A 26,474-nucleotide genomic window follows, 5' to 3' on the forward strand; every position below is an offset into this window, starting at 1 on the left:
TTATTATTTTTGATTCCCAAAGTTGACTTAGTTGAATCAACTTTAGTTGACTTGTTGACCTTTGACTAGGTTTGACTTATTGACTATAGTTGACTTGACTTAAGCCAACATGCTAATCTATGTTTATTTGTCATAGGTGGAGTAGTTGATGTGACTCCCCTTGAGTTTCTCACTAAAATAAGCTATGGGGTGCCCTTCTTGGAGAAGCACGACCCCAATGCCTACATTGGATGCATCACACTCAATTTCAAAAGTTTTGGAGAAGTTAGGGAGGGCTAAGAGTGGTGCATTGATCAATTTTTATTTTAAAGTTTCAAAAGCCTTTTCTTGATCTTTGCCCCACTTATAGGCCACACCTTTCTTGACCAATTCATTGAGAGGGGCAGCTATGGTGCTAAAGTTTGGCACAAACCTCCTATAGAAACTAGCTAACCCATGGAAAGACCTAAGCTCACTTACATTCTTTGGGGGAGGCCAATCCTTGATTGCCATCACTTTTTCTTGGTCCACATGGACCCCATGTTGATTTATTTTGAAACCTAGGAAGATCACATGATCCATCCCAAACACACATTTCTCCATGTTAGCATACAAGGATGCCTTCCTTAAGGTTTCTAACACACTCCTTAAATGATGCAAGTGGTCATCTTGAGACATACTATAAATGAGAATGTCATCAAAGTATACCACAACAAACTTCCCTAAGAACTCTCTAAGAACATGGTGCATGAGTCTCATGAATGTACTAGGTGCATTGGCCAAGCCAAAAGGCATGACTAACCACTCATATAATCCAAACTTAGTCTTGAAAGAGGTTTTCCATTCATCACCTTCTTTGATTCTAATTTGATTGTACCCACTTTTCAAGTCTATTTTGGAAAATATGGTTGCACCATGTAACTCATCAATCAAATCATCTAACCTAGGAATGAGATGCCTATACTTGATGGTTATGTTGTTGATAGCCCTACAATCTATGCACATTCTCCATGTTCCATCCTTTTTGGGGACTCGGATCACGGGCATTGCACAAGGACTCATGCTATGTTGCACCCACCCCTTTTCTAACAACTCATTCACTTGTTTTTGAATTTCTTTAGCCTCCTCGAGACTAGTCCTATAGGCTGGCCTATTAGGCAAAGATGAGCCTTGTATGAAATCAATTTGGTGTTCTATACCTCTTAGGGGTGGGAGACCCTTTGGAGGTTCTTGAAAAACATCTTTGAACTCATCTAAGACTAATGACAAGTCTAAGGGACATCTAGAGTGAGGGTTTTGGAAGGAGGGGGAAGATTCACTAGGATAAGCTAGGAAGATGGGTTTTTGGGCAAGCATTACCTTCTTCACCCCCTTGAGAGTGATCATGCTCTTCTTGGACTCATGCCCTTGCGCCTTCTTTTGCGCCTTCTCTTCTTTTCTTTTCTTAATCATTTGCAATTGGTCCTCATTGACTTCTCTTGGTGAAAGAGGTAGTAATGTGATCTTTTTGCCTTGGAAGCTAAAGGTAAACTTGTTAGCATGGCCATCATGAAAAGCTTTTCTATCAAATTGCCATGGCCTTCCTAATAAAATGTGAGTTGCTTCCATGGGCACTAAGTCACATAATACCTCATCCTTGTAGTTTCCAATGGAGAAGTTAATAAGGACTTGTTTGTCCACTTTAATTTCACCTTCCTCACTAAGCCAAGAAAGCTTATAGGGCTTGGCATGAGGGATGGTTTTCAAGCCAAGCTTGTCCACAACCCTTGTGCTAGCCACATTAACACAACTTCCACTATCAATTATGAGGGAGCAAGTTTTGTTGTTGATTTGGCACCTTGAGTGAAAAATATTTTCTCTTTGGTTTTCAAATTCTTTAGGCACTTGGCCTAGCATGCGCCTAACCACCAACAAACCTCCTTCATTAGGTTTGATTTCGTCCTCACTTGAAGATTGGGAAGAAGTGTGGGAGGAAGAACTTTTAGGGGAGGGGGGAGAAGAATGTTCACTTTCAACCTCTCCTTTAGGGTTCAAGATCATGTTCCTTTTTGTTGGGCAATTTGAAGCAATGTGACCATAGCCCAAACACTTAAAACATTTGATGGAACTAGTTCTTGAACTTTGAGAGGAGTTGGCATTTTCATGGGAGGTTCTAGACGAATTGGTCCTAGGTGGGTGGTCTTTGGAAGGAGGTTTCTCATCTTTTCTTTCTTTTCCTTTCCAAGTTCTAGAGTAGTATTCATTGTATGAAGTATTCCTCTTGGCCTCTTGTTTCTTTTTCAATTGACTTTCATATTTTAAGGCCAAGTGTAAAATTTTGTCAAGAGTGGAATACTCATACAACTCAACTACATCTTGAACTTCTCTTCTAAGACCACTCACAAATCTAGCTACCTTTTCTTCTTCACTCTCAAATTGGAGTCCTACTTTGAGAAGCATTGACTCCATCATTTTAAAATATTCGTTCACACACATAGACCCTTGTTGAAGCCTTTGGAGCTTCAAAAGAGTCTCCCTGCTATAGTAGGAAGGAACAAATCTAGCGCGCATCAAAGTTTTAATGTCCATCCAAGAGGCCGCGGGTGGCTCTTGGTTAATATTGTCCATACACAATTGATGCCACCATGTCATGGCATAATCTTCAAATTGTAAAACTACTAAATCTACTTGTTCTTGATTACTAACTAAATGAATATTGAAGATTTGGTCCACTTTTTGCTCCCACTCTATGTAGAGGTTTGGATCATTCTTCCCCTTGAACTTTGGAATCTTGATTGGTGGAGGTTGTCTTTGTGGGAGTTGATTGTGCCTTCCACCACCATCATAGCCGTGTCTTCTTCTTCTTCCACCATGGCTAGAGTCCTCGGAAGAGGACCTCCTCCTTCTCCTCTCATCTTCCCTAAGCTCAAGTCTTTGGATGTGCTCTTGTAGGAAGATCTCACTTTGCCTCCTATCCGCCCTCAATTGGTCAAAAGTTTCTCTCCTACTCACTTCCATCTCACGTAAGATGTTGGCAAGGGTTATTTGTCCACTTTCTTGGGCCATAGGAGTCACCATGGGAGGGGAATAAGGTGAGGCCGACTCCTCCTCTTCTTCTACCTCCAAGATTGGATCCATATTCATGTTCCTACACCAAATACTCACCAAAAACCGAGACAATGAAGAGGTTAGCTAACAAAAAATTCCAAACCCGAGACCAAGTGTGGTCTTCTCAAGCACCCAAGTGTTTTTGATCACACTCCCAAAGCACACAAGCAAGGCTAGCACTCAAAAACCTTCCAAACAAGTGAAAATACCTTTAAAGAGATGAAAACCTTTTCAAAGCTCAAACAAGTGGCTCGCCCACAACACTCTAGGAAGACAAGGAAAAGAAAACTACTAAGACAAAACAAAGATTACCTAAAAACAAGCAAGCAAAGCTCAAAAAACAAGAAAGTTTAACTTCTAAGGAAACTTGTTTTTAAAGACAAAACTTGAACAAGACTAAAGCAATGAAAAGCACTTTTAAAGACTCTATGGAAAGTATTTGAACAAGCCAAGATTATACCTCAAATTATGCATACACCAAGAAAGATCATAACCAAGTTAAAGCATGGAACTAATTTGCCAATATCACCCAAAATCCAAGTATAAAATTTGGTAGCATAACACCTAGTAAAAATGGCCAAATGGATTCAGCAAGCAACACATTAGCTCTCGGCCAAACTATTTTTGGTCATGAAAATAATTTTTCTTTTCAAAACTAGGTACTTAAGATGATGAGAATGATATTTTAGGATGTCTTGAACACTTAGTTCCCAAAAAAATTAGGTCAAAATCAATTTCAAGGAGCATACAACAACAAAAGGCATAGATCTCATGCAATAGCTCAAATACTTAGAAACAAGAACAAGAAAACTCAAAGAAGCATATGACAAGAGACTCAAGCATCCAAAGACATGTTATCCAACCACATTTAGGAGCAAAAGAGTCACAAAACCGAAGCCAAAATTGCCACAACATAACCTGAAAACGTTGTTTTTCGTATTCTCGGCAGCTCTGACCTTTGCTCACTCATTTGATCATAACTCTCTCCACAGAACTCCAAATGCGTTAATTCTTTTTTTGTTGGAAACTAGACTCACAGAGCTTTATTTTGATATAAAGAACGTTACTTTTGGACCACTGAGCTAGCTGCAGTATTTTTTTCAAAAACGCACACGTTGCTGCCAGCACTGTTTTTATGTGGACCATTCAAAGATAGCTACACAAGACAAGGTTAGAACATGAAAACACCATATTCAAGAACAACCAAAGCTCTAGATACCAAATGATGAAGGATTATCTTGTTTCCTTTTAGAGTTATGAATATGGTGAAGTTGTTTAAGAAAGCTTTTTGAAAATTCCCACTGGACATTAAGATAGCATGCTATCTAGATGTGAAGGTTCATTTCTCAAGCTCATAAAAGGAAGAAGAGAGTTGGATTCAAGCTTAAACACACACGGCAATAACAACACTAAAGAGCAAAATGAAAGAAGAAACAATAAAAATGGAAAGCATAGAAGATGAAGCATGGAAGAAGCACGCCACTCATAGGGAGGGATCTAAGCCAACCAAGCCCTAGAGATGAGTGATGGTGCCGGCACTTGCAAGCAAGATAAGGCAAAGGTGAGTTCACTTCTAGGAAGGAGAGCTCATGAAAATTTAATGGTTGAAACACAATAGTTTAGAAACAAAATGATCAACCCTTTTACAAGACAAGGAGCACCCTTTAAATAGGAGTTCATAGGGGTCCTTTAGCAAATACAAAAACATGAAAAAGGATTAACTAGCAAACCCTAAACCTAATGTGAGAGTGAGTCTTGGCCAAGTTAAGGAAGATGATTGGTGGAGGCATTCCCATGAGGATTCTAGGCCAAAAGAGGAAGGAGACCAAGTGACCTTCTAAGGCATAACCCACAAAGGCAAAAGGAGACAAGGTACATGTCTACTTTTGCTTTTGCTTTATGCTTTTTGCTTTCCTCTCTCTTCCACTTCATCCAAGTGCTCCAATCACCAAGTGCCACCTAGCCATGCTCTACTTTCTCTTAATTACCTACAAAACAAGACAAACAAGGATTAGCATGTTGGTTTAAGTTAATCTAATCTTGGTCAAAGGTCAACTTTGGATCAAAGTCAACAAGTCAACCAAAATAAATCAACTAGAAACCAACTTAGGGAATTCAAACTAAAGTAATGCAAAACAAAGATAAAGGTGATGGAACAGAAGACTCCCCTCTAGACATGCTTCTAGTGATCCTTCTTGATGGAGCTTCTAAGGAGGTGGTCATGCCTTCATCATGCCCCCATGGACTCTTGTCATCTTCTTTTGGGATGGGCATGGCTTCGTTTTAAAACACTTCATCTTGATGAACGTTCCCTTTATTTGAGGCATGAGGAACATCAAAAGAAGTAGAAATTTATGACACCAAGACAAGTCAGTAAGGATCAACGTAGGCTGAAGGAGAATACAGAAAAAGAAAGAATAGAAAAAGAAGTAATATAAACTGCAGAAGGAAGGGAAAATAAAGAAAAAGAAATGGAACTAGCGAAAGTTTATTCGTCAATGTTTTCTCTTCTACAGTTTGTGATGTCATTTTACCGGAACAAAAGGATAAGCATGAAGTTTCTTTTATGCAGTTTTGATGCAGTTTCTTTTATTTAAATAAGGGCCCAATGCTTTGTAAAATTAGCTAACCAAATTTTGTTTGTGCTTAACCAATTAATGGGCTTTAGTTTTGCTTTATCTTCAAGTTGAAATAAGGGTCCATATACCCACTTAAGAACCAACCATTGGAAGATCAAGAGGACGTTTGCTTAAAATTTGTGGATGAGTTTTGGGAGCCTTAAATTCAGTTACAATCAACCATGAAGTAGCGGATCGTTATTAGCTTGAAGCGATCATTAAGTAATAGCTTTAAGCGGGATGATATTGAAATTTATGTGTCTTTTGTAATTCTGATGGTTAAAGCTCCTATATAACTTGAACCATTTTCATTAGTGAAGGCAAGCTGAGTTTTATTCAGAAAATAAACGAGTTTTATCTCATCTATCTTAGTGAGAGTGATTCTCTTAAGTTCTTGAGTGATTCAAGAATCCATTAGTTTAATCAAAGGTCCTTTATCCCTTTGTGTGTTTTATCTCTTAGGCTTATCTTCCATTCTTGGAAGTGTGATGTCCATCAATTTCCGTTCCATCTTCTTTTATGTTTCCATTTTCTCGTATTAAATAATTTCTCAAATTTCTTGCTTGTTAGCATTCAACCAATGATAGATCAGTCAAACGAATTGAAACCTGTGGATTCACATCATTTGGTATTCAGAGCCTGCCTATCTAGATTTGGAATAGGAAAGGAAGTTTATTATACAAAGTGTTTAACCGCAGGCCATCCATGTTTAGTTGCATTCGATTACGGAAGCGAAAACAATGTTGTGAGCCAAAGATTGGTGGAGAAACTCCAGTTACCAGCAACCTTTCATCTGGATCAAGCATGCATCAAATTCAGTACATGGCAATGTGTGAAAGAAGTATTATGTGATATTGCTCCCATGGACTCTTGTCATCTTCTTTTGGGATGGGCATGGCTTCGTTTTAAAACACTCCATCTTGATGAACGTTTCCATTATTTGAGGCATGAGGGACATCAAAAGAAGTAGAAATTTATGACACCAAGACAAGTCAGTAAGGATCAACGTAGGTTGAAGGAGAAAACAGAAAAAGAAAGAATAGAAAAAGAAGTAATATAAACTGCAGAAGGAAGGGAAAATAAAGAAAAAGAAATGGAACTAGCGAAAGTTTATTCGTCAATGTTTTCTCTTCTACAGTTTGTGATGTCATTTTACAGGAACAAAAGGATAAGCATGTGAATGAAACACACCAACTTCCATGTTTAAAAAGGAAGCTTGTTCATAGTGCTTTATTATGCATTTGGTCCGTCGATAAGAAGCAAATTCGTCAAACACAATACGTGGAATTATTTATTGTTACATATCAAGTTGGGGTACTGTTGCCAAGAAATGTTATCGACGGATTGCAACCATTGGAAAGTAAAAAATATCAAGTTGAATTTGATCCTGAAAGAAGAGAATTAGTTTCAACTTGTGAAAAAATAAAAGTCCTTCACAAGATCATAATAAACTAACATTAAAACTAGTGTCTTAAGATTCGGGACAAATCTTCTCGAAGAAGGAGGGTATGATGTGAATTGCATATGGGTCAAATGGAGGATGACTAATGCGTCGTGTTGATGCAGTTTCTTTTATTTAAATAAGGGCCCAATGCTTTGTAAAATTAGCTGACCAAATTTTGTTTGTGCTTAACCAATTAATGGGCTTTACTTTTGCTTTATGTTCAAGTTGAAATAAGGGTCCATATGCCAACTTAAGAACCAACCTTTGGAAGATCAAGAGGATGTTTGCTTAAAGTTTGTGGATGACTTTTGGTAGCCTTAAATTAAGTTACAATCAACCATTAAGTAGCGGATCGTTATTAGCTTGAGTGGATCATTAATTAATAGCTTTAAGCAGGATGATATTGAAATTTATGTGTCTTTTGTAATTCTGATGGTTAAAGCTGCTATATAACTTGAACCATTTTCATCAGTGAAGGCAAGCTGAGTTTTATTCAGAAAATAAACGAGTTTTATCTCATCTATCTTAGTGAGAGTGATTCTCCTAAGTTCTTGAGTGATTCAAGAATCCATGAGTTTAATCAAAGGTCCTTTATCCCTTTATGTGTTTTAACTCTTAGGCTTATCTTCCATTCTTGGAAGTGTGATGTCCATCAATTTCCGTTCCATCTGCTTTTATGTTTCCATTTTCTCATTTTTAATAATTTCTCAAATTTCTTGCTTGTTAGCATTCAACCAATGATAGATCAGTCAAACGAATTGAACGCTGCGGATTCACATCATTTGGTATTCAGAGCTTGCTTATCTAGATTTGGAATAGGAAAGGAAGTTTATTATACAAAGTGTTTAACCGAAGGCCATCCATGTTTAGTTGCATTCGATTACGAAAGCGAAAACAATGTTGTGAGCCAAAGATTGGTGGAGAAACTCCAGTTACCAGCAACCTTTCATCTGGATCAAGCATGCATCAAATTCAGTACATGGCAATGTGTGAAAGAAGTATTATGTGATATTGCTCCCATGGACTCTTGTCATCTTCTTTTGGGATGGGCAGGGCTTTGTTTTAAAACACTCCATCTTGATGAACATTCCCTTTATTTGAGGCATGAGGGACACCAAAAGAAGTAGAAATTTATGACACCAAGACAAGTCAGTAAGGATCAACGTAGGATGAAGGAGAAAACAGAAAAAGAAAGAATAGAAAAAGAAGTAAGATAAACTGCAAAAGGAAGGGAAAATAAAGAAAAAGAAATGGAACAAGAGAAAGTTTATTCGTCAATGTTTTCTCTTCTACAGTTTGTGATGTCATTTTACAGGAACAAGAGGATAAGCATGTGAATGAAACACACCAACTTCCATGTTTAAAAAGGAAGCTTATTCATAGTGCTTTATTATGCATTTGGTCCGTCGATAAGAAGCAAATTCGTCAAACACAACGCATGGAATTATTTATTGTTACATATCAAGGTGGGGTACTGTTGCCAAGAAATGTTATCGACGGATTGCAACCATTGGAAAGTAAAAAATTTCAAGTTGAATTTGATCCTGGAAGAAGAGAATTAGTTTCAACTTGTGAAAAAATAAAAGTCCTTCACAAGATCATAATAAACTTACATTAAAACTAGTGTCTTAAGATACGGGACAAATCTTCTCGAAGAAGGAGGGTATGATGTGAATTGCATATGGGTCAAATGGAGGATGACTAATGGGTCGTGTTGATGCAGTTTCTTTTCTTTAAATAAGGGCCCAATGCTTTGTAAAATTGGCTGACCAAATTGTGTTTGTGCTTAACCAATTAATGGGCTTTAGTTTGGCTTTATCTTCAAGTTGAAATAAGGGTCCATATGCCAACTTAAGAACCAACCTTTGGAAGATCAAGAGGACGTTTGCTTAAAGTTTGTGGATGACTTTTGGTAGCCTTAAATTCAGTTGCAATCAACCATTAAGTAGCGGATCGTTATTAGCTTGAGTGGATCATTAATTAATAGCATTAAGCGAGTTGATATTGACATTTATGTGTCTTTTGTAATTCTGATGGTTAAAGCTCCTATATAAGTTCAACCATTTTCATCAATGAAGGCAAGCTGAGTTTTATTCAGAAAATAAACGAGTTGTATCTCATCTATCTTAGTGAGAGTGATTCTCCTAAGTTCTTGAGTGATTCAAGAATCCATGAGTTTAATCAAAGATCATTTATCCCTTTGTGTGTTTTAACTCTGAGGCTTATCTTCCATTCTTGGAAGTGTGATGTCCATCAATTTCCGTTCCATCTGCTTTTATGTTTCCATTTTCTCATTTTTAATAATTTCTCAAATTTCTTGCTTGTTAGCATTCAACCAATGATAGATCAGTCAAACGAATTGAACGCTGCGGATTCACATCATTTGGTATTCAGAGCTTGCTTATCTAGATTTGGAATAGGAAAGGAAGTTTATTATACAAAGTGTTTAACCGAAGGCCATCCATGTTTAGTTGCATTCGATTACGAGAGCGAAAACAATGTTGTGAGCCAAAGATTGGTGGAGAAACTCCAGTTACCAGCAACCTTTCATCTGGATCAAGCATGCATCAAATTCAGTACATGGCAATGTGTGAAAGAAGTATTATGTGATATTGCTCCCATGGACTCTTGTCATCTTCTTTTGGGATGGGCATGGCTTTGTTTTAAAACACTCCATCTTGATGAACGTTCCCTTTATTTAAGTAGTGAGGGACATCAAAAGAAGTAGAAATTTATGACACCAAGACAAGTCAGTAAGGATCAATGTAGGCTGAAAGAGAAAATAGAAAAAGAAGTAATATAAACTACATAATGAGGGGAAAATAAAGAAAAAGAAATGGAACTAGAGAAAGTTTATTCGTCAATGTTTTCTCTTCTACAGTTTGTGATGTCATTTTACAGGAACAAAAGGATAAGCATGTGAATGAAACACACCAACTTCCATGTTTAAAAAGGAAGCTTGTTCATAAGCCTTTATAATGAACTTGGTTCGTCGATAAGAAGCAAATTCGTCAAACACAATGCATGGAATTATTTATTGTTACATATCAAGGTGGGGTACTGTTGTCAAGAAATGTTATCGACGGATTGCAACCATTAGAAAGTAAAAAATAGCAAGTTGAATTTGATCCTGGAAGAAGACAATTAGTTTCAACTTGTGAAAAAATAAAAGTCCTTCACAAGATCATAATAAACTTACATTAAAACTAGTGTCTTAAGATTCGGGACAAATCTTCTCGAAGAAGGAGGGTATGATGTGAATTGCATATGGGTCAAATGGAGGATGACTAATGCGCCGTGTTGATGCAGTTTCTTTTCCTTAAATAAGGGCCCAATGCTTTGTAAAATTGGTTGACCAAATTGTGTTTGTGCTTAACCAATTAATGGGCTTTAGTTTTGCTTTATCTTCAACTTGAAATTAGGGTCCATATGCCAACTTAAGAACCAACCTTTGGAAGATCAAGAGGACGTTTGCTTAAAGGCTGTGGATGACTTTTGGGAGCCTTAAATTCAGTTACAATCAACCATTAAGTAGCGGATCGTTATTAGCTTGAGTGGATCATTAATTAATAGCTTTAAGCGGGATGATATTGAAATTTATGTGTCTTTTGTAACTCTGATGGTTAAAGCTCCTATATAACTTGAACCATTTTCATCAATGAAGGCAAGCTAAGTTTTATTCCGAAAATAAACGAGTTTTATCTCATCTATCTTAGTGAGAGTGATTCTCCTAAGTTCTTCAGTGATTCAAGAATCGATGAGTTTAATCAAAGGTCCTTTATCCCTTTGTGTGTTTCAACTCTTAGGCTTAGCTTCCATTCTTCGAAGTGTGATGTCTATCAATTTCCGTTCCATCTTCTTTTATGTTTCCATTTTCTCGTTTTAAATAATTTCTCAAATTTCTTGCTTGTTAGCATTCAACCAATGATAGATCAGTCAAACGAATCGAACCTCGTGGATTCACATCATTTGGTATTTAGAGCCTGGCTATCTAGATTTGGAATAGGAAAGGAAGTTTATTATACAAAGTGTTTAACCGAAGGCCATCCATGTTTAGTTGCATTCGATTACGGAAGGGAAAACAATGTTGTGAGCCAAAGATTGGTGGAGAATCACCAGTTACCAGCAACCTTTCATCTGGATTAATCATGGATCAAATGCAGTACATGGCAATGTGTGAAAGAAGTATTATGTGATATTGCTTCCATGGACTCCTGTTATCTTCTTTTGGGATGGGGCATGGCTTCGATTTAAAACACTCCATCTTGATGAACGTTCCCTTTATTTAAGGCATGAGGGACATCAAAAGAAGTAGAAATTTATGACACCAAGACAAGTCAGTAAGGATCAACGTAGGCTGAAGGAGAAAATGGAAAAAGAAGGAATAGAAAAAGAAGTAATATAAACTACAGAAGGAAGGGAAAATAAAGAAAAAGAAATGGAACTAGAGAAAGTTTATTCGTCAATGTTTTTTCTTCTACAGTTTGTGATGTCATTTTACAGGAACAATAGGATAAGCATGTGAATGAAACACACCAACTTCGATGTTTAAAAAGGAAGCTTGTTTATAGTGCTTTATTATGTATTTGGTCCGTCGATAAGTGATGAGGACAGGAAGCACATAACTTTTTGAGTCTTTCCCAATACTCGTGAAGACTTTCTCTTTCTTGTTGCCTTATCCCATAAATATCTTTGCGAATAGCAGCAAGTCTAGATGCTGGAAAAAACTTTTCCAGAAATAATCTTTTCAGAGTCTCCCAGGTATTGATGGACCCTGGCGGAAGGCAATATAACCAATTCTTAGCGGCATCTTGCAATGAGAATGGAAATGCCTTAAGCTTGATATGTTCCTCTGTCACTGTTGTAGGTCTCATGGATGAACAAACAACATGAAATTCCTTCAAATGATGGTACGGGTCTTCTCCTGCTAATCCATGGAATTTGGGTAAAAGATGGATTAACCCAGACTTAAGCTCACATTCTCCATCTGGATATTGGATGCACATGTTTTGTGTAATTGCTGCATCCGGTGAAGCCAATTCTCTTATTGTTCTTTCTTCCATTCTATCTTCTTGAATTTCTGGTTCAGGTGATGGATCAGAAGATATGTTAATCACCGGAGGTGATTCTAGTGGTACACTTTCAGTGGTAGGTTCAGATGATGATGGTGCTCCTTCAGTAGAACACCTGAGTTCAAGTCTCCTACGTGATTTACGCAAGTTCCTTTCAAGTTCTGAATCAAGTTGATAATATTGACCCGGATTGGCCCGAGTCATGCACTAAGCAGTCCACCTGAAAGTGTTTCCCTGTGTGTTTTTTTTTCTTCCTATTCTTGTTTTGGAGAAAGATTTCAAGAAAGAAATGAGTTAAGATGTCGTTGGGTCTACTCCCAGGAAAGAGAGGTGCGTCACAATGGACAACTTAAATACCAAGTCTTTCCTAGACAGAGTTTTCCAAACTAGTCTCAAAAATTTCTTAAAAGAAATTCTTAATCAAAACAAAAATAGAACTTTACTTGGAGTATATTAACAGAAAACTAGATACTACAAAATAACAAACTATATCAAACGTATATGCGTAAAATAAATAAAAAATAAAAATAAAAAATAAAATAAAATAAAATAAATAAATAAAAACAGAATCAAAATAAAAGAAATACTAACCGTACTCCCCGGCAACGGCGCCAAATTTGATATCGCTGATGGTGGTCGGATCTCGGACGAGTTGCACTGCTGCGGTGGCTGCTGCTGTGTTCGCGTTCTGGTGCTGTTTGGCCTTCGCAGGTTAAGGTTTCCGCTGTTGTGGCGGTGCGGAGAAGGTTCGTGGTGGTGGTGCGCGGAGCTGCGATGGTTGTCGGAAACGGCGACGCGAATGGAGGAAGATGGTGGTGGCTGCCATGGCTGAGGATGGAGATGCGCTGCAGTTGCGAGACCGGAGAGGATGGTTGTTGTGGTGGCCGGCGAGACGTGAAGGTGTGTGGAGATGGAGGTTACTGTTTCTGGCGAGTTACAGTGCTGGCCGGCGAGGAGATGGCGGCGGCGGCTGCCATGGTGGGTGGAAGGGAAATTAGGGTTAGGGTTTCATGTGTGAGATGGATGAGATGATGACGTGGCAAGATCTGAGTGGTCAATTTGGTGAGTGGAGGATTATGACACGTGGCAGCTTATGGTTGACTAATTTTAAAAGGTGGGGATTGCCACATGGCATGATCTGGTTGAGTGGAGTTTAAATGGTAGGAGGGGTGCAACTTAGTGAAGACTGGGTGGTCCACTTTAAAAGGAGTGTGCAAGTAAAAACTGGGGTGCATTTAGCTCCTGATTTATTCTTTTTCAGAATTTCTTGATTTTGGACTTATTTTGTAACTTTGAATATTTTAAAATCACACTATCAATTGACCAAAAATAAATTCCAGCTGCATTAACAAACGTTAGAATATCCAATAATATTTTATGCAACTAAAATCAATTTTTACGCCACTTTTACCAAACTTACTCAATAAATCCAATGATCACAAATCCTAATTAAATCAATCTTTAAGCACAGAAAATTCAATTAAATCCCCAAATTTAAATATTAAATGAGGGCAAAAATTTGAACTCATCAATAAGAAACAAATTTGCCAAACACAATGCATGGAATTATTTATTGTTACATATCAAGGTGGGGTACTGTTGCCAAGAAATGTTATCGAAGGATTGCAACGATTGGAAAGTAACAAATATCAAGGAGCATTTGATCCTGGAAGAAGAGAATTAGTTTCAACATGTGAAAAAATAAAAGTCCTTCACAAGATCATAATAAACTTACACTAAAACTCGTGTATTAAGAATTAGGACAAATCTTCTCGAAGAAGGAGGGTATGATGTGAATTGCACATGGGTCAAATGGAGGATGACTATTGTGTCGAGTTGATGTAGTTTCTTTTATTTAAATAAGGGCCCAATGCTTTGTAAAATTGGTTGACCAAATTGTGTTTGTGCTTAACCAATTAATGGGCTTTAGTTTTGCTTTATCTTCAAGTCGAAATAAGGGTCCATATGCCAACTTAAGAACCAACCTTTGGAAGATCAAGAGGACCTTTGCTCAAAGTTTATGGATGACTTTTGGTAGCCTTAAATTCAGTTACAATCAACCATTAAGTAGCGCATCGTCATTAGCTTGAGTGGATCATTAATTAATAGCTTTAAGCGGGATGATATTGAAATTTATGTGTCTTTTGTAATTTGGATGGTTAAAGCTCCTATATAAGTTGAACCATTTTCATCAATGAAGGCAAGCTAAGTTTTATTCAGAAAATAAACGAGTTTGATCTCATCTATCTTAGTGAGAGTGATTCTCCTAAGTTCTTCGGTGATTCAAGAATCGATGAGTTTAATCAAAGGTCCTTTATCCCTTTGTGTGTTTCAACTCTTAGGCTTAGCTTCCATTCTTCGAAGTGTGATGTCTATCAATTTCCGTTCCATCTTCTTTTATGTTTCCATTTTCTCGTTTTAAATAATTGCTCAAATTTCTTGCTTGTTAGCATTCCAATAATGATAGATCAGTCAAACGAATCGAACCCTGTGGATTCACATCATTTGGTATTCAAAGCCTGGCTATCTAGATTTGGAATAGGAAAGGAAGTTTATTATACAAAGTGTTTAACCGAAGGCCATCCATGTTTAGTTGCATTCGATTACGGAAGCGAAAACAATGTTGTGAGCCAAAGATTGGTGGAGAAACTGTAGTTACCAGCAACCTTTCATCTGGATCAAGCATGGATTTTGTTCTTATGGGACCAAGCTGTACTTCACAAGTCACGCATACTATCTTGATGTTCGGATGCCGAGTGAGTCTTCTGGCTTCGAGGGGCTATGGTCACGGCGTAGGTGTGCCTGCAAAAGACACTCCGATGCCAAAGTTAGTGCTGAGTGATGTCAGTGGTTATAGAGAATATTTAATGCGTAATCAATGCATAGGATAGTGTGCTATTTATACCTTTTTTACCTATGGGTCCTGCCTAGGATGGGCTTTTGGCCCAATATTCCCTTCTTGGCTATTCTTGGATCCAGTGTTGAGGGGGAAATTACCAGGAGATCCCTCAGGGGTAGGCGGTATTCAGCACTCGGTCGTGAGAATGTCTACGGATGGTTGATCTCATCATATTGATCGAAATGGTTACGTCATGGATTTGGATTGTCCTAGGGAGGGGTATTCGTAGTGCGGGATAGGCGGCTTAGGGAATTTGTTGCCGTAAAACCTTTTGTTTGTGATTGGGGATGTCTGGAAGAGGATGCGGCCTCAGAGGTTCGCTGGCGGACGCCTGGGAAGGGAGGGGCATTCTTTAGTACAAGGTATGCGGTCTAGAGTGTGTTTGGTGGTCACGTACTATAGGAGGGGATGTCTAGCGAGAAGTGTGCGACCTGGGTGTTTGTTGAGGGCCGCATGTTGAAGAAGAGGTAGCCGACACAGGGTGTGTGGTGGTTGGGTTTACTGAGGTTGCATGCTTAGGGGTGTGGAGGCCGTGTACCTTGGGTACGGTTGGGACATCAGCCTTCCAGTCTTGAGGAGGGAAATGACACATAGACTTTAGAGGCCGAGGCCGTGTACTTTGGGTATGGTTGGGACATCAGCCTTCTAGTCGTGAGGAGGGAAACGATGCGTAGACTTTAGAGGCCGAGGCCGTGTACTTAGGCATGGTTGGGACAGATTTTATTCAGTACATGGCAATGTGTGAAAGAAGTATTATGTGATATTGCTCCCATGGACTCTTGTCCTCTTCTTTTGGGATGGGGCATGGCTTCGTTTTAAAACACTCCATCTTGATGAACATTCCCTTTATTTGAGGCATGAGGGACATCAAAAGAAGTAGAAATTTATGACACCAAGACAAGTCAGTAAGGATCAACGTAGGCTGAAGGAGAAAACAGAAAAACAAAGAATAGAAAAAGAAGTAATATAAAAGGATAAGCATGTGAATGAAACTAGAGAAAGTTTATTCGTCAATGTTTTTTCTTCTACAGTTTGTGATTTCATTTTACAGGAACAAAAGGATAAGCATGTGAATGAAACACACCAACTTCCATGTTTAAAAAGGAAGCTTGTTCATAGTGCTTTATTATGCATTTGGTCCGTTGATAAGAAGCAAATTCGTCAAACACAATACATTGAATTATTTATTGTTACATATGAAGGTGGGATACTGTTGCCAAGAAATGTTATCAACGAATTGCAACCATTGGAAAGTAAAAAATATCAAGTTGAATTTGATCCTGGAAGAAGAGAATTAGTTTCAACTTGTGAAAAAATAAAAGTCCTTCACAAGATCATAATAAACTTACATTAAAACTAGTGTCTTAAGATTCGGGACAAATCTTCTCGAAGAAGGAGGGTATGATGTGAATTGCATATGGGTCAAATGGAGGATGACTGATGCGCAATGTTGATGCAGTTTCTTTTATTTAAATAAGGGCCCAATGCTTTGTAAAATTGGCTGACCAAATTGTGTTTGTGCTTAACCAATTAATGGGCTTTAGTTTTGCTTTATCTTCAAGTTGAAATAAGGGTCCATATGCCAACTTAAGAACCAACCTTTGGAAGATCAAGAGGACCTTTGCTCAAAGTTTGTGGATGACTTTTGGTAGCCATAAATTCAGTTACAATCAACCATTAAGTAGTGCATCGTCATTAGCTTCAGTGGATCATTAATTAATAGCATTAAGCGGGATGATATTTAAATTTATGTGTCATTTGTAATTTTGATGGTTAAAGCTCCTATATAAGTTGAACCATTTTCATCAATGAAGGCAAGCAGAGTTTTATTAAGAAAATAAACAAGTTTTATCTTATCTATCTTAGTGAGAGTGATTCTTCTAAGTTCTTGAGTGATTCAAGAATCCATGAGTTTTATCAAACGTCCTTTATCCCTTTGTGTGTTTCAACTCTTAGGCTTACCTTACATTCTTGGAAGTGTGATGTCTATCAATTTCCGTTCCATCTTCTTATATGTTTTCATTTTCTCGTTTTAAATAATTTCTCAAATTTGTTGCTTGTTACAATTCCAACAATGATAGATCAGTCAAACGAATCGAACCTTGTGGATTCACATCATTTGTTATTCAGAGCCTGGCTATCTAGATTTGGAATAGGAAAGGAAGTTTATTATACAAAGTGTTTAACCGAAGGCCATCCATGTTTAGTTGCATTCGATTACGAAAGCGAAAACAATGTTATTAGCCAAAGATTTGTGGTGAAACTCCAGTTACCAGCAACATTTCATCTGGATCAAGCATGGATCAAATTCAGTACATGGCAATGTGTGAAAGAAGTAATATGTGATATTTCTCCCATGGACTCTTGTCATCTTGTTTTGGGATGGGCATGACTTCGTTTTAAAACACTCAATCTTGATGAACGTTCCCTTTATTTAAGGCATGAGGGACAACAAAAGAAGTAGAAATTTATGACACCAAGACAAGTCAGTAAGGATCAAGGTAGGCTGAAGGAGAAAACAGAAAAAGAAAGAATAGAAAAAGAAGTAATATAAACTGCAGAAGGAAGGGAAAATACAGAAAAAGAAATGGAACTAGCAAAATTTTATTCGTCAATGTTTTTTCTTCTATAGTTTGTGATGTCATTTTACATCAACAAAAGGATAAGCATGTGAATGAAACACACCAACTTCCATGTTTAAAAAGGAAGCTTGTTCATAGTGCTTTATTATGCATTTGGTCCGTTGACAAGAACCAAATTCATCAAACACAATGCGTAGAATTATTTATTGTCACATATCAAGGTGGGGTACAGTTGCCAAGAAATATTATCGATGGATTGCAACAAATATCAAGTTCAATTTGATCCTCGAAGAAGAGAATTAGTTCAACTTGTGAAAAAATAAAAGTCTTTCACAAGATCATAATAAACTTACGTTAAAACTGGTGTCGTAAGATTCGGGAAAAATCTTCTCGAAGAAGGAGGGTATGATGTGAATTGCATATGGGTCAAATGCAGGATAACTAATGCGCCGTGTTGATGCAGTTTCTTTTATTTAAATAAGGGCCCAATGCTTTGTAAAATTTGCTGACCAAATTGTGTTTGTGCTTAACCAATTAATGGGCTTTAGTTTTGCTTTATCTTCAAGTTGAAATAAAGGTCCATATGCCAACTTAAGAACCAACCTTTGGAAGATCGAGAGGACCTTTGCTCAAAGTTTGTGGATGACTTTTGGTAGCCTTAAATTCAGTTACAATCAACCGTTAAGTAGCGGATCATTTTTAGCCTGAGTGGATCATTAACTAATAGCTTTAGGCGGGTTGATATTGAAATTTAGGTGTCTTTTGTAATTGTGATGGTTAAAGCTCCTATATAAGTTAAACCATTTTCATCAATGAAGGCAAGCTGAGTTTTATTCAGCAAATAAACAAGTTGTATCTCATCCATCTTAGTGAGAGTGATTCTCCTAAGTTCTTGAGTGATTCAAGAATCCATGAGTTTAATCAAAGGTCGTTTATCCCTTTTTGTGTTTCAACTCTTAGGCTTATCTTCCATTCTTGGAAGTGTGATGTCTATCAATTTCTGTTCCATCTTCTTTTATGTTTCCATTTTCTCGTTTTAAATAATTTCTCAAATTTCTTGCTTGTTAGCATCCAACAATGATTGATCAGTCAAACGAATCGAACCCTGTGGTTTCACATCATTTGGTATTCAGAGCCTGGCTATCTATATTTGGAATAGGAAAGGAAGTTTATTATACAAAGTGTTTAACCGAAGGCCATCCATGTTTAGTTGCATTCGATTACGGAAGCGAAAACAATGTTGTGAGCCAAAGATTGGTGGAGAAACTCTAGTTACCAGGAACCTTTCATCTGTATCAAGCATGGATCAAATTCAGTACATGGCAACGTGTGAACGAAGTATTATGTGATATTGCTCCCATTGACTCTTGTCATCTTCTTTTGGGATGGGCATGGCTTCGTTTTAAAACACTCTGATGAGTCATTATTTTCTTTCATTTCACTAGCCTTTGTGTACCCATTAGACAGTTGATTAGTGCTTAATTGTTCATCATTAGAGTGTTTTTCATCTGTTGGGCTTTATTGGGCCACTGTTCTGAATTTGGACTAATTTCACATTATTTGGCCTAATTTTTGTTTTTAATTATTTTTAGGTATTTGGGTGAAGCAATTTTGAACTTGGACATTAATATTTAGTTGAAGAAACTTTCCACATCATTGCCACATCATTTCCATGTCATTTCCACGTCACCAAAGTCAATGGGTCAACATTTGAGGCCCAGAGTGGCATTTTTGTAATTCTGCGGCTCATAATGGCAGTTTTGTAATTCTGAGTGGCATGGGTGATATGACCACGAATTAGGTCTGCATGAGGAAAAGGCAGCCGCTCCATCATCTTCAACCTCTCTTCAAAACCTCCATTTTCGTTCTCCATGGACGCCCACCTTGCGGTTTTTCACGTTTTTGGCTCATTTTTACCGTTTTTATGCATATTTGACAGCACCCATTGAGGGTTTTACGTTTGGAATTCGTTTTCTTGCTTGGGCAGTTCGTTTTGTGGGTTTTATTGACTTGGAACAATACCCATTCATGGGGTTTTCGCATTTATATATGATAACACCGTTTTGCATTCCATTTAAGCTTTGAAATCTCAATTTTTGCTCTTAAATTGCGTTTTCAGATTTGATAAGTTAGGGTTCTTGGTTCTGATTTTTGTGATTTCAGTTTTGAAGTGCTTAATTACTCATTTCCATGTCTAGCTAAATTCGTGTATTGACTCCTTGATGAAAAATGCAATGAAGCTTTGAGGTTGTGCTTGTTTTGTGAAATTTGCCATATTTTGTTCTGAATTCGTGGAATGCATGTGGTGAATCTGTCAATGCTTAATTTACAGAGTAATTGCATGTGTTTTGTTTAAGATACGTTCATGCTTAATGTATGTAGCTTGGCTGTCACGAATTTAAGGATGTGTGCATTGCTTAATTGCATAATGAAGCTAGATTGTAATTTTCGCTTAGTGAATTATTATCTAGTGGATTGAGACAAGGCAGGGTTAGTGTTAATTTGGTGGCCTATGATAAGTGAAATTGCGTTTGAATCAGGGATGTCAATACGGTTTTAGTCACTATAGCATTTAAATTAATCTATTCATTAGCATTCTGAATCTGTCTGCCATCCCCCCCCTGTGTTTTATTGTTTTGTTCATCTGGAAAATTGGCTTTGAATGAAAATATTGGTCGTTGGGAGACGACTTGGTTCAGTTTATGTACTGCATTTAATATGTTTTAATTTGGTGGGGTACGACCTATATGAAATTTGGCGCCGTTGCCGGGGACCAATCGTTTCGTTCATAGTAAAATTTCCAGTGTGTTTGTGTTTTGTGTTTTGGTGTGTGTGTGTAGTTCAAGTGTGGTTGAGTTGGTATTTGTTCATTGTGATGTTAATGTTGTGTTAAGTTCAGTGCCTGTTTCCATTCCTGTGTGTTTCTGTGTAGTGTAGTAAATAGTGTCGCGACGCGCATGAATAGTGTCATTTGTAGTAGTGAATAGTGTTTGAATAGTGTCCAAATCTGGCATTTAACTTCTGGATTTTTGTTTTGGTAGCTACGGAGCTTGTTTTGACTTGAAATTTTTTTCCCCCACTTCTAAGACGTTGAACTTGATAGGAAAAATAGCTAGAGCAGTTGGTATGGTCTGAGTTAAGAGATTCAAAAAAAATTTGGACTGATTTTTAGTGAAACTTCAGAAGACCATAACTTTTGCTCTGGTTATCAGAATCATTATTATTTTATATGGATTTGGGGTAGAATTTGATTTCCCACCTTATTATAACCGGCTTTGCCGGTTTGCAAACTCAGATTCTCCAGAAAATGCCATTTTCTACATTTCAGCAATGTTTTTTGTGATTTTTCTTCATTTTTTTTACTTTTGAAAAATTGAAAAAAATACTTGTGCTTTGGGTTTTGATCTGATTTTTTTTGTGCTTCTGTTTGACCACTCAAAGGAATATCCTACCAATTTTCAAGTCATTTGAAGGTCGTGTGAGTATACTTGTAGTTATACCCTTTGTTATGCTAATATCACTACAATTAGTGCTTTTTGGTGCATGACCAGGGGAAACCCAAGTGAATTACAACCATTTGACCCTGAGATTGATAGGACATTCCACAGAGGAAGTAGGCATCCTAGGAATCCATCTTTGCATGCTGAATATTCAGTGACATTTCCTGATTCTTCTGATTCTCATCACATTCCTGACACTCCTCATTCTTTACATTCTGAGCATACTGTATATTCTGAGCATTTTCATACTGATAACATGGCTCAACCTCCTCCACCTCATGAGAGAACCATGAGTGAGCTCACTGCACCAGAGTTCACTTATGATAGTTTATGCATACAATACCCTGAGGAGGAGGTTCCATATGTGCTGAAAACTGGTTTAATACACTTGTTGCCAAAGTTTCATGGTCTTGAAGGTGAGGACCCGTGCAAACACTTGAAGCAGTTTCATGTCGTCTGTTCCACCATGAAGCCTGCAGATGTACAAGAGGACCATGTATACTTGAAGGCTTTCCCTCATTCTTTGGAGGGTAATGCGAAAGACTGGCTGTACTACCTAGCACCCAGGTCCATCACAAGCTGGGATGACCTGAAGAGATTGTTCCTTGCCAAGTTCTTTCCTGCTTCAAGGACAACAGCCATATGGAAGGAGATTTCTGGCATCAAGCAGCAATCTAGGGAGACCCTTTATGAGTACTGGGAGAGGTTCAAGAATCTCTGTTCCAGCTGTCCACACCATCAAATTTCTGAACATCTCCTCCTGCAGTATTTTTATGAAGGCTTACACCACATGGATCGAAATATGATTGATGCCGCAAGTGGTGGTGCCCTTGGTAACATAACCCCAGCTGCAGCCAGACAACTAATAGAGAACATGGCTTCAAATTCTCAACAATTTGGCACAAGGAGTGATGCCATAGTTGTTAGAGGTGTTCATGATGTAGGAGCAGCCGAGTACACAAAGAAGTTGGAAAGTAAGATTGATGTTCTTACTACACTAGTCAATAACCTTGCTTCCAATCAGAGAGCTCCAGCTGCAAGAGTTTGTGGCCTTTGTACATCTGTTGATCATTTTACAGACTCTTGCCCAGTATTGCAACAACAGGCTTCTTCTTCTACACCAGTGGATACCCCTCAAGCCTATGCAGCAAATATTTTCAACAACAATAGGCCCCAACAACAACAACAAAACCACCATGATTTGTCAACCAACAGATATAATCCAGGATGGAGGAATCACCCTAATTTGAGATGGGGAAACCAGGGTAACCAGCAGCCCCAACAATTTCAAAATGTGCAACCACCTCCGCAACAAAGAGTTGCACCTGCACCACAAGCTACTCCTATTCCACCTGTTCCACCTGTACCCACACCAGCTCCTGCTACAGCACCTGCACCTTCTTCTTCTACTTCATTGGAGGAGTTAGTCAGGATGATGACCCTTCAAAATATGCAATTTCAGCAGGAGACTAGGACTTCAATCCAGAGTTTGACAAATCAAATGGGGCAGATGGCCACTCAGCTAAACCAAGCACAAGCTCAGAATTCTGACAAGCTTCCATCACAAACGGTGGAAAATCCAAGGAATGTGAGTGCCATTACATTAAGATCTGGGAAGAACATTGAAGTTCCCACTCCTGAGCCTACACCTCCAAAGGAAGCCGACCTTGCCAAACTTCAGAGAAAGCGTGATGCTTATGCAGCTGGTCCTTCCACATCTGCTGTGACTTCTACACCTTCCACCTCTACTGTTGCACCTTCCATACCTCTTCCTTTCCCTCCAAGAGCCATTCCAAGCAAAAAGATGGAAGAGGTTGACAAGGAGATCTTAGAAACTTTCAGGAAGGTGGATGTGAACATACCTCTGTTGGATGCCATTAAACAGATTCCCAGATATGCAAAGTTCTTGAAGGAGCTATGCACGCACAAGAGGAGGCTAAAGGGAAACGAAAAGATCAGCATGGGCAGAAACGTGTCAGCATTGATATGTAAATCTGTTCCTCAGATTCCTGAGAAGTGCAAGGACCCAGGTACATTTTGTGTACCTTGCATCATAGGTAACAATAAATTTGAAAATGCAATGCTTGATCTTGGTGCCTCAATAAATGTAATGCCTCTGTCTATTTTTAAATCTCTTTCTCTTGGACCCCTGCAACCTACGGGTGTGGTGATTCAGTTGGCAAATAGAAGTGTTGCCCACCCTGCAGGTTTGGTTGATGATGTTTTGGTTCGTGTTGGTGAATTGATTTTCCCTGCCGATTTTTACATTCTTGACATGGAAGAGGGATTTTCACATGGTTCTGCACCAATCATTTTAGGCAGACCATTTTTGAAAACTGCACGAACCAAAATTGATGTCCATGCAGGTACTTTGTCCATGGAGTTTGATGATATTGTTATGCGATTCAACATTCTGGATGCCATGAAACATCCTTCTGAGGATCATTCTGTTTTTCACGTGGATATTATTGATGATGTTGTTGATGGATTGATTTCTGATTTCCACTCTTTGCATACATTAAAACATTCATCCGTGTCTGAGTTATCTGAATTTGCATGCATTGATGTTCTTGATTCTAATTCTGATTCTGATTCTAATGATGCTGAATATGATGTGGATAATGTTGAATGTACAGAGTTTGACTCTCTGGATGTTGTACCTATTCACTTTGATGTTATACAATCAGGTTGCACTAACCATGTTGCAGGAAGTACATATGCATCTGATTGTTATGCTCAAGTACAGGCTGTGGAACCCATTTCTCCCTCCCCTCTGGTTCCTGATATTCAGCCAGCATCCAGTACTCTAGAGTTGAAACCACTGCCAGACAACCTCAAGTATGTCTACTTAGAGGAGGAGAACAAACTGCCTGTCATCATTTCCACCTCCCTTACTGCTGAACAAGAGCAGAGGTTGTTGCAAGTTCTTAAGAAGCATAAGAAGGCAATTGGATGGACATTAGCTGACATCCCTGGTATTAGCCCATCAACATGCATGCACAGGATATTGTTGGAAGATGGAGCAAAGCCAGTGAGACAGCCACAGAGGCGACTCAACCCTGTCATCTCGGATGTTGTAAAGAAGGAGGTGACCAAGCTTCTACAAGCTGGGATCATCTACCCCATTTCTGACAGTCAGTGGGTTAGCCCCATCCATGTTGTTCCAAAGAAGACTGGCCTCACTGTAGTCAAGAAAGAAAAGAGGAGCTAATTCCAACAAGAGTGCAAAACAGTTGGAGGGTTTGCATTGACTACAGAAAGCTAAATCAAGAAACCAGAAAAGACCACTTCCCCCTGCCTTTTATTGATCAGATGCTTGAGCGCTTGGTAGGTAAGTCCCACTATTGCTTTCTTGATGGGTTTTCTGGTTATTTTCAAATTCACATTGCACCTGAGGACCAAGAGAAAACCACATTCACCTACCCCTTTGCCACTTTTGCCTATAGGAGGATGCCGTTTGGTCTATGCAATGCCCCTGGCACATTCCAGCGGTGCATGCTAAGCATTTTTAGTGATTTTCTTGAAAAATGCATAGAGGTGTTTATGGACGACTTTACTGTATATGGGTCCTCATTTGATGCATGTTTGGATAGTTTGGACAGAGTTTTAAACAGGTGCATCCAATCTAACCTTGTTCTCAATTTTGAGAAATGTCATTTCATGGTAGAACAAGGCATAGTATTGGGGCACATAATTTCAAAAAAGGGCATTGAAGTTGACCCTGCCAAGATCTCAATTATTTCACAATTGCCTTACCCCTCTTCTGTGCGAGAGGTTCGTTCTTTTCTTGGCCATGCAGGGTTTTACAGGCGCTTCATTCAAGACTTCAGTAAGAAGGCCCTCCCACTGTCCAACCTATTGCAAAAGGATGTTGACTTCATCTTTGATGAAGGATGCAAAGAGGCTTTTGATTGCCTCAAGAAGGCCCTGACCACAACTCCAATCATTCAGGCGCCCGATTGGACAGCCCCATTTGAGCTTATATGTGATGCATCCAACTATGCATTAGGGGATGTTCTAGCTCAAAGGATTGATAAGCAGCTGAGGGTAATCTACTATGCCTCCAGGACATTAGATGTTGCCCAATCAAATTACACCACAACAGAAAAAGAGCTCCTTGCGGTTGTTTTTGCACTTGAAAAGTTTCGATCTTATCTGCTTAGTTCTCTTGTTGTTGTGTTTACTGACCATGCAGCTCTTAAGTACCTGTTGAAGAAGGCAGAATCAAAACCTCGGCTGATAAGATGGATGCTCTGGCTCAAAGAATTTGATTTGGAGATCCGTGATAGGAGCGGAGCACAAAACCTGGTTGCAAACCACCTAAGCAGGATTGAGAGGTCTACTGATGATGCTACACTGATCCGGGATGACTTTCCCGATGAAAGTTTGTTGACACTCTCTACTTCTTCCTCACCTTGGTTTGCTAACATTGTTAATTATCTTGCTGCTTCTGTTTTTCCTCCCCTAGCATTCAGAGCTCAATGTGATAAACTCAAGAGCGATGCTAGGTACTACATTTGGGATGACCCCTATCTGTGGAAAATGTGCAGTGATCAGGCTACTAGGAGATGCATTCCGGACCATGAGATTGACTGGGTCCTCAAATTTTGTCATTCATCTACACCTGGTGGTCACCTTGGCACACAAAGGACAACTCGTAAGGTGCTAGATTACGGATTTTATTGGCCCACCATCTTCAAAGATGCATGGAGGATTTGTAGCACATGTGAGGAATGCCAACGAGCAGGAGGAGCCATTTCTTGGAGACAACAGATGCCTCAACAACCCATGCTATTTTGTGAGGTGTTTGACGTCTGGGGTATAGATTTCATGGGCCCTTTCCCTGTCTCTTTTGGTTTCACTTACATCTTGCTTGCTGTTGATTATGTTTCAAAATGGGTGGAAGCCAAAGCCACTAGAACTAATGATGCTCGAGTTGTTGTGGATTTTGTTAGGTCTCACATATTTTGCAGGTTTGGAGTTCCTCGAGCTATTGTTAGTGACCAAGGCACCTATTTTTGCAACAGATCCTTGGGGGTTTTGCTTCAAAAGTACGGGGTTGTGCATAAACTTTCTACACCATATCACCCCCAAACTAATGGGCAAGCTGAGATCTCAAACAGAGAAATCAAGAGGATCTTGGAGAAGATTGTGCAGCCCAACAAGAAGGATTAGAGCAATAGACTTGAGGACGCTCTATGGGCTCACAAGACTGCTTACAAGGCACCTATAGGGATGTCTCCTTATCGGGTTGTCTTTGGTAAGCCATGCCACCTTCCAGTGGAGATAGAGC

General features: G+C 38.7%; 1 pseudogene; it reads left to right on the forward strand.

Annotated features, from left to right (window-relative positions):
- Positions 1–21,224: 21,224 nt before the first annotated feature.
- LOC146887768 (uncharacterized) lies at positions 21,225–25,850 on the forward strand (annotated as a pseudogene).
- Positions 25,851–26,474: the final 624 nt, after the last annotated feature.

Source organism: Vigna unguiculata, chromosome 3 (genome assembly GCF_037176805.1).
Source record: "Vigna unguiculata cultivar grain cowpea cultivar isolate G323 ecotype 2 chromosome 3, ASM3717680v1, whole genome shotgun sequence".
Lineage (NCBI taxonomy): Eukaryota > Viridiplantae > Streptophyta > Magnoliopsida > Fabales > Fabaceae > Vigna > Vigna unguiculata.